The sequence below is a fragment of the Cajanus cajan genome, chromosome 3 (assembly GCF_000230855.2).
Source record: "Cajanus cajan strain Asha chromosome 3, NIPB_CcT2T_4, whole genome shotgun sequence".
Lineage (NCBI taxonomy): Eukaryota > Viridiplantae > Streptophyta > Magnoliopsida > Fabales > Fabaceae > Cajanus > Cajanus cajan.
Window position 1 is genome coordinate 20,621,643 of NC_138519.1, and position 6,072 is coordinate 20,627,714.

At 38.1% G+C, this 6,072-nt stretch overlaps 1 non-coding gene across 1 annotated transcript; it reads left to right on the plus strand.

The window, feature by feature from the left end:
* The first annotated feature begins 5,099 nt into the window (after nt 1–5,099).
* On the plus strand, nt 5,100–5,206 carry LOC145956672 (small nucleolar RNA R71). Its single transcript, XR_014432910.1, has one exon. It is a non-coding gene; the product is annotated as a small nucleolar RNA R71 (small nucleolar RNA).
* The last annotated feature ends 866 nt before the right edge of the window (nt 5,207–6,072 follow it).

Consider the following 6,072-nt stretch of genomic DNA (forward strand, 5'->3'; position numbering starts at 1 on the left):
AAAAAGGTAAAACTACCAAGATAAAAATTACAAAAATAAAAATAAAACATAAAACTTAAAAAGCTGGGACGCGAAGTGAATCACGGCCGTGACTGAGAATCACGACCGTGATCTTCTCTGGAGCACATTCATTCACCAAATCGACGCGAAGTGAATCACGGCCGTGACTGAGAATCACGACCGTGATCTTCTCTGGAGCACATCTATGAAGGGTCAGTGGCGTTCACGGGTGTGATTGGGAGTCACGGCCATGATTTTCTATGGTGAATCACGGGCGTGATTTAGAATCACGGCCGTGATTTTCCCTGTAGCTCAGCATTTCCTCTTTAATTCTTAAATCTTGATCCTGCTCAGAGAAAACACAACACATACCAAGAAAAGCATAAAATAGGAAAATGATATAAAAATTTATTAAAAACATGAAAGATATGCATGATTATGCTATGAATTCTTGTGAATTAAAGTGCTAAAATACGAGTAAAATACACAACATCAAATAACCCCAAACTTGAACTTTTGTTTGTCCTCAAACAATAATTAGCACTTTGAAAAAAAAAAGAATCGTCAAGAATTAACTGAGCATTTAAAATCTTCACTCTTAGTCTCACAAGGTCCAATTAGAATCTTAATCTTTCATTACTAGCGCCAACTCTTAGTTTCTAAGAGTTTCATGATGTCAAATCTTGTAAAGCTCATTAGTCAAACGAAGATTATTTAACAGAAATAATTTTTCAATGCTTGTGACACAAATAGGGGTAATATTTTTATTTTTGTTTTTGTCTCACCTAAAACATTTCCCCAGTAGCCAATCAGTGTAGAGAGGATGATAATTTCAAGAACACGTAGCCTCAAAGGGGGTCTAGCTATTTTACTAAACAATTCCCCAGTAGCTAATTAGTTCCCTTAGTTTTCTAAGGTTAAGAATATTCTCCCTCTAACCTATGACCTCAAAGGGGTGCTAGGTGATTTTTTTATTTTTTTATTTTTTTATTATTACCCCCCAAAAGCTTTTAAGCACGAATTAAAAATAATTTATCTTCAAGAGACTATTTTTATAATTCTCGATCATTTCAAGTCTCAATACTAAGAACCAAGTGCTAGCCACAAAACCAGCTAATTTTTCAACCTTTTGTTCTGAGACTTCAAGATTCAATTCATCACATTCAGTGTTTTCAAAGACGAACAATTTCATTAAAAATATTTACTTTTCAAACACAAATTCAAGCTGGGATTAACTGAATATGTATATATGCATGATTTTTTTATTTTTTATTTTTTTATTTTTTTACTTTGCATGAATGAATGAATGAAATGCGTACATCCTCCTAACCCCAAACTTAAAGATTTGCTTGTCCCGAAGCAAAGAGCTAATGAATGCATGATAGATTATTTTGACAAAATTATAAAATGCATGAATATGCAACCAACCCACAACAGAAAGGAATGCTTGTCCCTAAGCATCAGAGTAAAATAAGGAATAAGAAAGATCTCACTGTGGTGGAAAATCATCTGGATACCGTTGAATGTGCCATTGATACATTTGATCAACCATGTAATTATAATGCTGCTGGCGTTCATCCATTTGTTTCAGCCGGTTATCCATTGATTGAATAGCTGCCAGGATAGCAGCATTGTCCACCTCAGGTCCAGGATGTAGAGGGGGTTGTTCAGGAGCTGCTTCCTCATCTGCAGGAGCCGCTTCCTCAGCTGCTGGAGGTAGGTCCTCTAATGGCTCCAGTGGAAACTGCCGTGTAGCCCGGTTCTTCACGGTGTATGTTGGATTTGGTAACTGGTGGTGCACTCCCGACTGGGTTACTACAAAGTAGTATTTATCATCTTCATCTTTCGCAATGCAGTTCATAGAAGAGCAGGTAGCAAAATTAATAGTACGGCTTCCAGGGAGTGATTCTAACTGGTCCAGCCAAGCGTGATAGCCAAGGTGTTTGGCTATAGTGGTAATGAGGCCGCCATTCACAATCGCACCGTGGCTGGTATTGGAAATACTCTGGAACTGTCGTGCCAAATGACTGCCAGAATCAATAGGCTCCTCTCTGTTTTCCATCATAGCCCATAAAAGTAAAAGGTCGCTCAAACGAACCTTTCCTTCAGAATCACCTCGGGCCAAAACAGTAGAGGCAATAAAGCGGTGCATAATACGGATGGCGGGATGGCGGAAAGCAGAGGAATTACATTTTCCAGCGACCCAATTACTTGTACCTGTCAAACTATACCAAAAAGAACCAGGGTTGAAAGAACTTGGGGTTCTCGTGCTCCCTCCAGTGGGAAATCCAAAAATATTATTGAACTGAGCCAGGGTTAATTCGTGTTCTTGGTTAAACATACGGAAAGAAATCAAACCTTCAGAACAATTTGGCCCAGATAATATTTCCGTGTGGAGAGAGCTCAAGAACTCAAGAACTAGTCGAGGATAAACAACATCATTATGCATGGTAGCAAAGGTTGTCCACCCAATGTTAGTTAACATGAAATTGATATCAGCACGTAAACCCAACTTACGAATAAATGGGAAGTCGAGATACCTGGTAGGATGGATATTGCGGAAGCGTAATACCTCGTTCCGCTCACGCTGTTCATCGTTCCGATAGAACCTCGGAGGAAGGTGCGGAATTTCACTTGCTTCTTCCTCGTAACTGTGGGTATCGGAAGCGGTGGAGGACGAACCAACGGTACGGGTGCGCTTGGGAGCCATGGATGAACGGAAGGAGTGAATGTGGGAGGAAGAGGGAAGAAGAGGAAGAAGAAGTGAGAAGCTAGGGTTTGGGAGAGAAGAAAAGAGAGAATGGGTCGTAGGTTTGAGAGAAGTGAGAATGTTAAAAGGAGGGGGAAGAATATATAAGGGAAAGTGGAATTTCAAAAATCACGGGCTGTATCTGTAGGAGATCACGCCCGTGATTTATAATCACGGCCGTGATTCTCTCTGGGGTTTTCCAAAAATTTTCCAGAGAAGATCACGCCCGTGATTTAGAATCACGGTCGTGATTCTCTCTGGGGTTTTCCAAAAATTTTCGAGAGAAGATCACGCCCGTGATTTAGAATCACGGTCGTGATTCTCTCTGGGTTTTCCCAAAAATTTTTCCAAAAATTTTCCAGAGAAGATCACGCCCGTGATTTAGAATCACGGTCGTGATTCTCTCTGAAACTCTGAATTTTTTTTTTTTTTTATTATTATTATTATTATTATTATTTTTTTTTTTTTTTGGAATAAAATTAATGAAATGCGTACATCCTCCTAACCCCAATCTGTTGAAGGCTCAAGAAGACTTTCTACTAGAGGATCTTTTTCTTTACACGGGGGACTTGAATCGATCAAGCAAGCATAATTAGGTTGAATCCCCTCAAGATCTATGTGCTTTCCTCCAACTAGAAAATTCTCCAAGGGATCCCTCAAAATAGATCTCATGACTTATTCCTCCATGTCTTTAGGCAATATATCAACCCTGCAGCAAATATTTTCAAGAGAAGGTTGTCTAACAGATTTAGCAATATTAAATTCCATTGTCTCATCATTAATGGATAAGGACAATTTTCCATGTTTGACATCTACTATCACGCCTGCTGTAGCCAAAAATGGTCTACCTAGTATGATTGGTATTTGTTTGTCCTCTTCCATTTCTAAAACAACAAAATCTCCCGGAATTAAAAATTTACCTATCTTAACTGGAACATCTTCTAAAATTCCTATGGGATATTTTATAGATCTATCTGCTAACTGGATTGACATTGCTGTAGGCTTTAATTCTCCCATATCTAATTTCTTGCAAATTGATAAAGGCATTAAACTGATACTTGCCCCAAGGTCACATAAGGCTTTTTCAAACCTTAGATTTCCAATGAGACAAGGTATAGAGAAACTACCAGGATCCTTAAGTTTTTTGGGCAAATTATGATGGATCAATGTAACAGTCTCTCTATCATCCAATTTCCTTCGGTTAGCTAAAAGATCCTTAAGAAATTTAGCATATGTAGGCATCTGTTGTAGAGCTTCTACAAATGGAATGTTTACATACACTTGTTTGATCATATTTAAAAATTTTTCAAATTGTCTATCAAGTTTAGTCCTTGCTAACCTTTGAGGAAAAGGAATTGGGGGGTGATAAACAGTTTGAGGCTTTGATGAAGATACTTTTTCTTTTTCTAATCTCTCCTTTTCAGGTTTTTCAACCATAGGAGAAGCGTCTTCATCAATCTCAATATTATCATTTTGATTAGACACAGGTCTGTCTAATTTCTTCCCACTCCTTAAAGTAACAGCATTAACATTTTCAGCTGGGTTTGCAACTGTTTTACCTGGGAACTTACCTGGAGAATTGTTTGAACTAGGCATCAACTGTGCAATTTGATTTTCCAGCATCTTGTTGTGGAGAGTAATATTCTCAACCTTGACAGCAAGGTTTTGAATAGAATTTGCCATTGAATCATTGGTCTGTTTTTGATTAGTGATAAAATTCTCCATAAGGTTTTCTAATCTTGAAACACTTTGTTGAATTGAGGGTGTCTGTACTGGATTTCCTTCCCCATTAATGAAGTGATTGGACGGACGGAAATTAGGTTGCTGATTGCTAGTTCCTTGAACTGGGTTATTCTTCCAAGAAAAGTTAGGATGATTCTTCCAACCAGGGTTGTACGTGTTGGAATATGGATTACTCTTCTCTCTTCGAGGAGTGTCATAGAAATTATGAGAAGCTGCCACTTGTTCAGTAGTATCTTCTTCTTCTCCAGTAAAAATTGAGGTACAATCTACTGCAGTGTGCCCTTGTTCCCTACAAAGGTCACATACTTGATTTGTAGCCACTGAATTAACCTTAGCTTTTTCCATCTTGTCTAACCTTTGATTAAGAGTATCAAATTTTGCTAAGAGTAACTCAATATTGTTCACTTCATATCGCCCCGGAGTTCCTTTCCTTGCTGTGACTTCTCTTTCACTGTATTGGCTGTGATTTGAGGCTACATTTTCCAAAATAATCATGCAGTCATTAATAGGTTTCCCCATGAAAGATCCTCCAGCTGCTGAGTCTAATATCATGGTGCTTTGTTGGTCCAATCCTTCAAAGAAAAATTGGATGGTAAGCCAACGGTTGAAGCCATGTTGTGGGCATGCTTGAAGATATCCTTTGAACCGCTCCCATGCTTCATAAATAGTCTCTCCAGTGCCTTGTTGGAAATTAGTGATTTTCTTCCTCAATTCTTTAGTTTTAGAAGGAGGAAAGAATTTCTCTAGAAAAGCTCTTTCACATAATTCCCAAGTTGCTATCTTTTCTCTAGGCACTGTTCTTAGCCACACCTTTGCCTTATCTCTCAAGGTGAGTGAGAATAAGCGGAGTCGCATTCCATCAGAAACTTCATCATCAAATTGCTGGGTCTCACAGATTTCCAAGAACCCCTCTAAGTGGTCATTAGGATCTTCTGATGGTAGTCCTCCAAAGGTGTTCTGTTTGAGCATATTCACCAGAGAAGCTGGTACAGTAGCTCCAGTTCGCATCTCCCCTCCAGGTATCCCACGAGCTACGGGTGCAGAGTAATCCCGAAGCGGTAAATTATCTCGTTGTGCAGCCATGTCAAATTCTCTAGAAAGGTTTCATTTCCTTCTCAGGAGAGTTCTTTCAATCTCAGGATCAAGTGGTGTTGGTTTCCCAAGACGTAGAGATCTCTTTTGCATTAATCCTAAGGCACTGCAAAAAAAAAGAAAGTGACCTGTGAAATCTGAATTGGAGAAGTAAACACTAAAAAAAAAAAAAAAAATTATTTATTTATTAAATATATATATTTTTTTTTTAAATTCGAATTAAAATAATTGTAATTTAAATCAAGAGACGTAGTCCCCGGCAACGGCGCCAAAAACTTGTTGTGTGAAAAACCGCAAGTGTACGGTTGTCGTCAAGTAATAAATATCGAATCACAGGGACTACATGTTTGACCTAGAATTACTAGTATTTTAATTTGAATTTTAAAACAGATGGAATTTCTGTTTTGAGATGATAAGATCAGATTTGAAGGTAAAAGAGATAGTAATGCAATTAATGAATAAGATAAAACTTTAAGATAAGATAAGGA